At 40.6% G+C, this 11,936-nt stretch overlaps 1 pseudogene; it reads left to right on the forward strand.

The window, feature by feature from the left end:
- Positions 1 to 210: 210 nt before the first annotated feature.
- Positions 211 to 4,402, forward strand: LOC102868637 (annotated as a pseudogene).
- The last annotated feature ends 7,534 nt before the right edge of the window (positions 4,403 to 11,936 follow it).

The following is an 11,936-nucleotide window of genomic DNA, read 5'->3' on the forward strand; positions in this document are numbered from 1 at the left end:
ATAATTTTAAGTATCCTTGAGACTGTTTTCAAATTACTAGTGAAGCTTAAGCTGAGTGAACTAACTCAGTTTCATAAAGACAAATACTGCAACACCATTATTGTAAAACTAGGATAACTAGTAAAACATGTATAGGGATCCAAGGTGTGGAGGGGTAGGAACAGAGGGGTGAGGATGATGAGTAAACTATAGGGTCACACAATTTGGGGGATGGAAGGAAGGGGTAAAAGCAATGGGAAAGATCCCGTGGAGATCTGGAAACACAAGGTAATTGTGCGCACAGTTCAATGGTGATTAATTTTATAAAATATAATGAATGGGAAAGATTGCATGAAGCACAATGTGAATGGAGGATATTAGGAAAGACACAAAAAATTGCTAGTGGAAATATATTCCTATTTTGTGGAGATGTTGATAGTATAACCTACTCGAAATGTTAAGAATGAAGAGTTGTTTTTTATTACTTATTCATTCATTTATTCATGTTGTTGTTATGTGCTGTTGAGTCTAGATATAAATTTGTTCTCCTTTAGGTTATTATCTTTTAACAGCCTAATGTATTTTGTACTTATGTTTTAATTTGGTTTGTTGGGTTTGGTGTTTTTTTTTCTTGCACAAATGTATTTTGAATAATATCTACATGCTGGTCACTATAGTACACTCAAGTTCCTATCATCAAGTCTAGTATATATAATGTAGCTTACAATATTTATTGAAAGAACAGATTCAATCATTCTGTATTTTTCAATATTTATTAAAAGAAACAAAAAACCCATTTATATGTCTTTGATTCCTTTTGCCTTAAAATTTTTCAGGAGTTCTTGGTATATATAATTTGTGCTGACAAATGTTCTGGAAAATGTGTTTATAAGGCAGCCATCTCCTACAATATAATGGAGATAATCAAGAAGAAAAGTGATAGTGTTTAAATGAGAACACTGAATATATACCCTTAACTATCATTGTTGTTATGTGCCATCAAGTCACCTGCAACTCATAGCTACTGTATGTATAACAGCTCCGAACCTTGCCCTAGCTTGAGCCAGTCTCACGGTCTCCAATACATCTACCTCCATTACCCTATTTACTGTGTCAATCCATCTTACCGGGGGTCTTCCTCTCCCGCACTGTTCCACCATCCTTCAACACATGATGTCCTTCTCCAACAATTGGTCCCTTTTGGCCACTTGCCCAAAGTAGGTTAAACAGTGCAGCAGGTTTCATCCTCTCCTCAAAAGACCTGTTTGTTCTCTTAGCAGTCCAAGGTATGTTCAATACTCTTCTCTAGCACCACAACTCAAAGGCATAGATTCTTCTGCCATGGCTAGTCATTGTCCAGATCTCTGGTGTGTAGCAAGTAATTGTGAAAACCATGGTCAGAATAAAGTACACCTGATTCTCCAGACTGACATCATTGTTCATTAGTCCTTTGGAGAGGTCCCTAAGCAGACTTCCCCACTGCAATTCAACTTTGATATCCTGACTGCTGGTACCAAGAATGTTGATTGTGGAGCCAAGGAAGCAGAAATTGTTAACAACCTCAATCTCTTCTCCATCTATCATGATGTTGCCAATTGTCCCAGTGGTGAGAACTTTCCTTTTCTTGTTGTTGAGCTTCAATCAATATTGAAGACTACAGTTCTTGATGTTCTGCTGCAAACACTTCAGGTCCTCCTCAGTTTCAGCCAGCAAAGTTGTGTCATCTACATAATGCAGATTGTTGATGAGTCTTTGTCCAATCCCGATGCCACGTTCTTCTCCATAAAATCCAGCCTTCCAAATTATCTGCTCTGCATATAGATTGAAAATATTTAGAGTTAGGACACATTCCTGATGCATTTCTAGCCTGATTTTGAACCATGCAATGTTTCCTTGCTTTGTTCTAATGACTGCTTCCTGATCCAAGTATAGGTTTTGCATGAGCACAAGTAGGTGTTCTGAGATACCCTTTCTTCTAAAAGTTAGCCACAATTAAGCAATTATATTCATTCTTCTCTTATTAATTTTTAAACTATGAGGTCAAAGATATATTCACCTTCTTTATAGAAATCATGATCAAGTGTTCCGGGATTCCCATTCTTCTCAGAGTTGGTCACAATTTGTTCTGATCCACACAGTTAATGAAATACAGACATTCTTCTAGTACTCTGTCCTGTGTGCTAAGATCCATCTAACATTGGCTATAATGTCCCTGGTGCCACAATCTCTTCTAAAATCAGTCTGCACATCTGGCAGTTCTCTGTTGATGTGCTTTTCCATGAGATATATGTATATATAAATAATTTTCAGCAAGATCTTGCTTGCATGTGATAGTAATGATATTGTTCGATAATTTCCACACTCTTTCAGGTCATCTTTTTTTTAGGAATGGGGATAAATATTCATCTCTTCCACTTAATCAGGTGGTTGTCTTCCCGATTTCTTGGCACAACCTGGTGAGGGAATCCAGGGTAGCATTGGTTTGTTGAAATATATAATTTTGTATGTCATCAATTCCTGGAGACTTGTTTTTTACCAATTACTTTAGAGCAGCCTGAACATTTTTCTTCATTACCATGGGCTCTTAATCATATGCTGTTTGATGAAATTTTTCTGTGTCAGCCAATTCTTTCTGGTATAGTGACTATATACTCCCTCCATCTTCTTATGATGCTTCCTAAGTCATTCAGCATTCTTTCCACAGCATCTTTAAGTACTGCAACTCAAGGCTTGAATGTGTTCTTCAGTTCCTTCAGCTTAAGAAATGCTGAGCTGCCTTCGAATTCCGGCAGACCAAAGGCACGTCCCACACTCCACTCTTGAGCGGTCCTGCAGCAGCATCGCAGCGCTAGCCAAGCCACGCGGAGAACCACAGAAGCCAGGTCGAAGCAACACAGTGAAGTGGTCTCGGCCTTCATTCAGACCAACGGCTGCACACAACCATGGTTGACACATTCCTGGAGTGCATGTGCCCCCTGGATATCGACTCTGTACCCATTACAGCCCGGAACGCTAGCATCATCTGTACCATCGGTCCAGCTTTCCAGTCAGTGGAAATGTTGAAGGAAATTATTAAATCTGGAATGAATGTGGCTTGTACGAACTTCTCTCACAGAAGTCATGAGTTCATGCAGAGACCATAAAGAATGTATGCACAGCTACAGAAAGCTTTGCTTCTGACCCCATTCTCTACCGGCCAGTGGCTGTGGCCCAGGACACTAAGGGACCTGAGATTCGAACTGGACTCATCAAAGGCAGTGGCACCGCCACAGTAGAGCTGAAGAAGGGAGCCACCCTCAAGATCACTCTGGATAATGCATACATGGACAAGTGTGATGATAATGTCCTGTGGATGGACTACAAGAACATTTGCAAAGTGGTGGAAGTGGGCAGCAAGATCTACATGGATGATGGACTTATTTCTCTGCAGGTGAAAGAGAAAGAGGCTGACTTCCTATTGACCGAAGTGGAAAATGGTGGTTCACTGGGCAACAAGAAGGGCGTGAACCTTCCTTGCACTGCTGTGGACCTGCCTGCAGTGTCAGAAAAGGACATGCAGGATCTGAAGTTTGGGGTAGAGCAGGATGTGCAGATGGTGTTTGCATCTTTTATTTGAAAAGCAGCCAATGTCCATGAAGTCAGGAAGGTCCTAGGAGAGAAAGGCAAGAACATCAAGATTATCAGCAAGATTGAGAATCATGAGGGAGTTAGAAGGTTTGATGAGATCCTGGAGGCCAGCGATGGAATCATGGTGGCTCGTGGTGATCTGGGCATTGAGATTACCGCGGAGAAGGTCTTGCTGGCTCAGAAGATGATGATTGGGTGATGCAATCGAGCTGGGAAACCTGTCATCTGTGCCACGCAGATGTTGGAGAGCATGATCAAGAAGCTCCACCCGACCTGTGCCGAGGGCAGTGATGTGGCCAATTCAGTCCTGGATGGCGCTGACAGCATCATGCTGTCTGGAGAAAGACGGCCAAAGGCGACTACCCTCTGGAGGCTGTGCGCATGCAGCACCTGATTGCCCGTGAGGCAGAGGCTGCCATCTACCACTTGCAATTGTTTGAGGAGCCGTGGGTGCCGTGGAGGCGTCATTCAAGTGCTGCAGTGGGGCCATAACCGTCCTCACCAAGTATGGCAGGTCTGCTCACCAGGTAGCCAGGTACCGCCCCCAGCCCCCATCATTGCTGTGACTCAGAACCCCCAGACTGCCCGTCAGGCCAACCTGTACCGTGGCATCTTCCCTGTGCTGTGCAAAGATGCAGATCAGTGAGCTTGGGCTGAAGATGTGAACCTCCGGGTGAACCTGGCCATGAACGTCGGGAAAGCTCGAGGCTTCTCTAAAAGTGGAGACGTGGTCATTATACTGACCGAGTGGCGTCCAGGCTCCGGCTTCGCCAACACCATGCGTGTAGTGCCATGATGGACCCTGGAGCACCTCCTCCGGCCCCTGTCCCATCCTCTCCCCACAACCATCCATCCATTAGGCCAGCAGCGCTTGTAGTGCTTACTTGGGACTGTAGTGTGGCACTGTGGGCTAGGACAACAGGGAAGAGAAACGAAGTTCTTTGACTCATGACTATTTGTTAAGACCCTGCTTTGGTGAGGTAACTCGGGCTGACTGCTCTTCATCTTGTTCCGCTCAGGCGAGGGAAGAATGAGGGGTGCAGGACTGGAGGCCCTGCGGTTATTTAATGCAAAAGGTCAGCGATTTTGTGTTCAGTTCTTGTAGAAAAGTCAGTCCTGGCCTGGGGAAATAGCAAGAGCCAGGGCAGAAACCATGGGGAATGGTGAAAATGTACGCAGAGTGGCCTTGGCCCTTAATCGCTTCTGCAGTCCTTCAGACTCCCCTGTTCTCACCTTGTTAGTGTATTGGGCACTTCTATTTCCTGCACACCACTCAACTGTCTCTACAAACACTCCTCTCTCCACCTTCTATTTTCCCACTACAGCCACCTCCATGCCTGTTGCTATAGAGCCTACCTGTATGTCAATAAACAGCAGGTAAAGAAAACAAAGAAAAGAAATGCTGAGCAAGTTTGTCCATTTTGATTTTCCAACTCCAGTTCTTTGCACATTTCATTATAATACTTTGTTTTTGTCTTCTTATGCTGCCCTTTGAAATCTTCTGTTCAGCTCCTTCACATCTTAATTTCTTCCCTTTGCTTCTTGGCATTCTGGTGCTGTACTCAGAGTCTCTTCTGACATTCATTTCAATCTTTTTCTTCTGTCTTGTAATGGCCTTTTGCATTCTTCATGGGTGATATTTTTAATATCAGTTTATCTGTTCTTTGCTCCTTAGTATTCAAAACCTCAAACCTGTTTCTGAGATGGTCTTTAAATTTAGGAGGGATAGACTCAAGGTCAAACTTTGTTTCATGTGGATTTGATTTTATTTTCTTTAGCTTCAGTTTGAACTTGAATATGAGTAGTTGATGATGTGATCAATCAGCACCTTGCCTAGTTTCACATCTCATATTGAGCAATGATTTTTCACACAGATTTAATCAATCTGACTCCTGTGTAGGACATCAGGTGAGGTCCATGTGTATAGTTGCTGTTTGTGTTCTTATAAAAGGTATTTGCAATGAATAAATCATTGACTGTACAGAATTCTATAACTCTGACTCCAGTCTCCTTTCTGTCACCAAGTCCATGTTTCCCAAATACAGATCCTACTTCCTTGTTCCCAACTTTTACATTCCAGTCACCCATTATTATTAGTGTATCTTGGTTGCATACTCAATCTATGCCTGATTACAATTGTTAGAAGTCATCCATTTCCTTTCTTTGGCTCTGGTTGTTGATGCATAAATTTGAATGGTAAGTGACATTAGCAGGTCTTCTTCATATTTGTATGGATACTATCCTGTCACTCACAATATTGTATTTCAAGATGGATTTAGAAATTGTCTTTTTACCTATGAAAGATTCCACATATTTTTCTAACCTTTTCATCACCAGCATTGTAGATCATATGATTGTCTTATTCAAAACATCTCATGCAAATCCATTTCATTTCGCCAATGCCTACTATGTTTCCTTAACAATCTCTAATTTTCCTACATTCACACTTCTCACATTCCTCATTCAAATCACTTGGGTTTGTTTGCAACTGTTCCTCCACTTTTGTGATTCTCAATATGAAGGCTCAGCCTCCGGTGCCAAAACTGCTAGTCCAATCTAAGTGTGCTCTGTTGAACATAGGGTTTCCAAAGTCCCATTATTTCAAAAGTGGATGGCCAATTCTTCCTAGTCTGACTTAATTGGGTGCTCAGTTTTAGAGCAATATTTTCCAGACAAGCATTTTACTCAAAAGAGTTGATGAGAGGAGGCTAGACTCGATAAGGATTGGAGGAAGACTCATCAACAACCTGTTTTATGCAGATGATACAACCTTGCTTGCCAAAACTGAGGAGAACCTGAGATATTTGCTGCAGAAAGTCAAAGACTACAGCATTCAATATGGATTGAAGCTCAACATCAAGAAAACAAAGATTCTCGCCACTGGGCAGATTGGCAGCATCATGATAGATGGTGAAGAGATTTGAGATTGTTAACAGTTTCTGCTTTCTTGGCTGCACAATCAACAGTCTTGGTACCACCAGCCAGGAAATCAAAAGATGAATTGCATTGGGAAAACCTGCTGTCAGTGACCTCTTTAGACTACTGAAGAGCAATAATGTCAGTCTAGAGACTAAGGTACACCTGATCCAGGCCATGGTTTTCACAGTTACTTAAGCAGCAGAGAGCTGGTTTGTCCTGTAGAGGGTGAGACCATGCTACTCCTTGGAAATAAGGATTTTGAAGCTCCGTCTGACATACTTTGGGCACATTGCAAGGAGAGATCAGTCCTTAGAGAGGGGCACTATGCTTGGAAGGGTTGAGGGACAGCATAAGAAAGGCCCTGGATGAGATTAATTGATTCAGTGACTGAGATAACAGGGGGTAGGTGTGTCAGAGACAATAAAATTGGCTCAGAATAGAGCAGGGTTCAGAGTTGTTGTAAATAGGGTCGCTATGAGTCAGAGTCAACGCAACAGCACATAACAACAGCGATGTTATATTCCCTGAGAAAAGCAGTTCTCCCATAAGAACTAAGACCTCAACCAAAGAACATAAACAGAGCCCAAGTTTATAAAGATAGGAAGACATGTTTTGCATGAGAGTTACTGGTATAAAAGAGTTAGAATCACTGTTACCATCATACTGTCATTCTCATGTTCCAATATTCATGCTATGGGAAAGAGAACACCAAACATTAGGTACTTTTTCAATATATTTACCCCATCTCCATACATAATTTGGAAGAAGTGGCATCCACTTCCTAAACAACATGCCTCTGGAAATTATGAACTTTGATAAATGATGATAGTTAAACAAAGACTTCAGGCCCTTTGTTCATAGGGTTGGTATGAGTTGTGCTCAACTTGATGGCAATCAACAGCAACATATATAAAAGTATCATGATGGTATTTACTTTTCATATGTATGGTAGACAAAGAGGTATGTGCAAAATTCATGTCTATTCTAGAGATGATAAACCACTGACCCCCTTTATGATAGGATTTCAATGTAAACAATATACTACAGTACGGCTTGATAGTTCTAAGGACAGATGGTGCCCTATCTGGGTTTACTGTTGATTTATGCTGTTCACAAACTGCATATTCATGAGTGAAAGTAACCTGGTCAGTATTGCTAGGATAAATTCTTCCTTTCAAGTGCACACGTAATCTTCTTCCATGCTGCTATGTACACTTTGTTCATAATCCCATTGAGCAGTGACTGGAGCTATGAGACAAAGAAACTCATTTACCCACAGATCAAATCATTTTATCTATCTCATTACTGAAAGCCTTCTTTGTAGTTCAAGCACTAAGGTAAACATTCATGAAGGCCACAAATCTCCTCACCTTCTATGCCATTCCCAAGTTTCAGCTATATATCTCTTCTCCATAACTCCTTGTCATTCTTATCCCAATCCTGTTGTTTGCCAGCTGTTGACCCTGTTACTATCTGTTAGCTACTTCTCTTCAATTCATATGGACTTTACTTCTACCATTCAGTTTCACAGACAAATTGATATTCTTCCCTCTATAAGGATTATCTTTCACCAGTGTCCTTCAAAACTACTCCTAAATAGAGATTACTGTTACAACAGGTCTGGCAAGTGTATTATCAACATTCTAGCATGTTACCAATTATCAATCATGGTGTTTTTTTTCTTATCTGGGCATGTTATCAGAAGGGTCCAGTCTTTGGAAAAAGACATCATGCTTAGAAAAGCAGATGGTCAGTGAAGAAGAGAAAGACTTTTTACAAGACAGATTGACACAATGATTACCATGGATTGGAACACAACAAACATTGTGCAAATGAGTCTTTTGTTCTGTTTTCCCTGGGGTTGCTATGAGTCAGAGCTGACTTGAAGACACCTGAACACAACAGCAACAACAGATTTGATAATCATAGAAATGTCTACATAAGACCCAGGTGTGGATTGAGGAAGAAATGTCAAGGAAGCAAAAATACTTATCATGGAGAGTTTATGCACCAGCTTATGCAACACATGTATCTTTAAAGTCTTCATAATTCACCTAATTAAAGTGTGCTCTAAAATGTCTTGAAACACTTTGATTTGGTAGAGAAATCAGCAATTGTTATTCTGCTGCGTGAGGGTCAGGGCGGGGGGTGGGGTGCGGTGGGTAATAAAGACCATCAGGAAAATATTCTACTCACACCAGAGCCTTTCCAAAAGCAACAGAGCAGAGGTGTTGCTCAGATTCTCTGCTGTTTGTTTTAGCATTAAAGCCATTAGCTCTCGTTATTAGATCCTCACAGGAGATGGAGGGATTACAGCTAATCGTAGGCAGTATAAATTACCATGTATGCTGATGACATTTTAATGTTTATGACAAATCCAGACAAATCTTGGTAGGCTTTTTGTATTTACTGGATTAATTTATGTAATTGCCAGAAATTAACTGTGTAAATTTGGTATAACACCAATGAATGACTTTTGCTTAAAGCGACTGCTCGTTTAACTTTCTTCCATTGAAAAACTACCACGAATACAATAACTTCATGTCAAGCACTCTGTAATCTTAGAAAAATCATAAATATTGAAAATGCACCAGGCAAAGTTTTATAAACATCAATTTCTTGGGAGATCATATTTTCTAGTATTTCATGTTTTGATCCCTATATTTGGCTTTCCTTCCCTTTCTCACATAGGAAGCATTTGAGTCTAGGCTTTTCTTACCTGAACACTATCTATCTTCTCAAAATATTTGTCTTCATAGTGCAAATCATGAACAATGGAGCGGCAATTTTATAAGCTTCTCTATATCAAGGATAGGGAAAGAGTGTATAAAAGAGAAAAAAAATGCCGAAAATAAAGAATCATATTTCAGTCAATAGAGTTTTCTGTTTCCTTGAATTCTATTCTAAGGTGACCTGAGACCTAAAAACCATCACTCTGTTCTAACTTCTCAGTTCTCTCCATCTGTCCTCGTCTCCAGGAACGGCTAGTTAAGAGTTAAAATCCTGCAATATGGAAAAACAAGTCAATAAGAACGCATCTCTTATATTATTAAATATTGTTAATCAATGTGTTTTTCATTATTGACTTTCAAAGCCTCAACATCCCCTCTCTGTTTAAAGCAGAACCAATATTCAAGTTGGTGAAGTATTTCTCAAGTTGCACTGAAGTCATCTAAGTGGCTAAAAAGATATAAACAGAGAATGTCTAGAAAGCTGGTATCCCAGTTCAGGCCCTCCTTGCCTTTCCCTTATTTACTTCTGCTGGAGACCTTGACTGGAGTTGCAGTTTTGAGTATTTAATAAAAATTTCCATCATTCTACATTCTGCAAATGACCAAGCATAGTCAAACACTACATTAGAGTCTTCTGTGATTTGCAGCAAAACATATTTCCAATTAATGGAAGAAAGAGCTCTACTTTTAAGTTTTATGCCGAAAAGAATTTCTACTCAGTCTTTAATATGGCAGTGAGGCCGTTCATTTCCATGACAGCATTATGCCTCTGTAATTGACAGACAAATTAAAATGTAGTTAATTGTTACATAATGTTCCCCAACATAGTACCACTGGATGTTTATGGTAAAAACAAAGCCATCAAAATGATTGAGTATGGACACAAAAACACCCTTAGAAGAGATAAAATGATTATCATTAAGCCATGCCTCATCAGGAAAGGGCTGTTGCTGGTTTGGTTACTAACTTTATGGTTAGCTCTGCAACTGGCAGGACACGAGGAGAGGGGTAGCAGATTAATTACAGAACTAATTGTCTAGCTTTAAAATCCATTTTCAATAAGTCTTCAAATATTGCTTGTATTCATATCAAATGCAGCGCAGTGCTGTCACCAAGCAGGCACTGATGTGGTGTAGGGGTGTAATATCGCAGAGCACACACAAAATTTTGACAAGAACCAGAAAACAGTCTGTGGTAGAAAAGAAAATATTTGTCTAGCTTCTCACATAATGGAGCAACATTCCCATACCTTATTTACTTCTTCACAAGAGGGTAGACAATTTTTACACTGAGTGAGAAATGGGAATACTAAAAATGGTAATCATGACACTCATCTGCTTCTTACAAATCAATATTTGTTCAAAACCTCCCCATAATCGCACTGCATGTGAAGCAGGGATTGCCAGAATTGCTGCAATCTGGGGGAAAGATTGTCAGTACGCAATTACAATGATCTGAGCACTGAAGTTTGCACTCTGATATCCTTTACTCTGGGATAAACAGCCACAGTTCACTGTGTGAACTTGACAAGGTGGAACTGGTGTCTCCAAGCTGGATTAGCATAAATGGTAAAGAGCACTTGCCCACCCATCTGTTATATGCAAAGCAAAGGTTTCAACTACGGATAGCATTATAAAAAGACCCTCAAAACACTGGGAGAGTCTACAAGCCAAGTGTATCCATCCACACCAAAATAAGCATCATATTGTTAATTGTAGCTGACATGCAATTTGCAAAAACACTTTGAGTTATTTGTATTACTAACAGCCATCTGAGGTTTTATTTTATCTCCTTAAATCGGCTACTGTTTTCTGAATGAATTTTTATGGTTACATTTAAAGAGACAATTAGAAGTGCAAATAAAGAATCCCCTAAAGTCCTACTTATCTTGTTTGATTTGAAGGCTCATAAACAAGCCCTTTGACAGGCACAGTACGTCTTCTCTTTCCTATTCAACATGATGATAAACCACTCTAGTAAAGTAAGAAGCTGGGCCAGCTTATCAGAATTATCTCTTTCTAGAAACATCATGTAACATTAAAAATTAATCTTCTCATCTTTTGATGTTTCCTGAACTTTCTCTCTCTGTTTAGTCTATCTGTTTCTTTTTTTTTTTTTTTAGTTCAGTGTACTTTATTGATGGTACATGACAAGATGGGCTCACCAAGCCCCTCCCCTTTCTCAGGGGGATTTGATGGAAACTTGTGTCAGGGGTGTGAGATTCTCAGTGTGTGGGAGGATGAAGTTGGGGCAGAGACTCCCCAGCAGCTAAGGGTCTCTCTCTCTTCTAGTGCTATTGCTGGGGCTGGTGGTCCAAGGGGATCTTATTCTTTGGAGGCCATGTGAACCATCAGGTCGACCATCCGGTTGTTGTAGCCAAATTCATTGTCATACCAGAAATGAGTTTGACAAAGTGGTCGTTCAGGGCAATGCCAGCCCCAGCATCAAAGGTGGAAGAGTGGGTGTCACTATTAAAGTCACAGGAGACAACCTGGTCTTCAGTATCCCAGGTGCCCTTGAGGGGCCCTTCTGATGCCTGCTTTACTACTTTCTTGATGTCATCATTTTGGCAGCTTTCTCCAGACGGCAGGTCAGGTCCACAACTGACATATTGGGGGTGGGGGCATGGAAATCCATGCCGGTAAGTTTCCCATTCAGTTCAGGGATGACCTTGCCCAC

The sequence above is a fragment of the Elephantulus edwardii genome, unplaced genomic scaffold (genome assembly GCF_000299155.1).
Source record: "Elephantulus edwardii isolate Elephantulus edwardi_28Jun2011 unplaced genomic scaffold, EleEdw1.0 scaffold00311, whole genome shotgun sequence".
In the NCBI taxonomy this organism is placed as follows: Eukaryota; Metazoa; Chordata; class Mammalia; order Macroscelidea; family Macroscelididae; genus Elephantulus; species Elephantulus edwardii.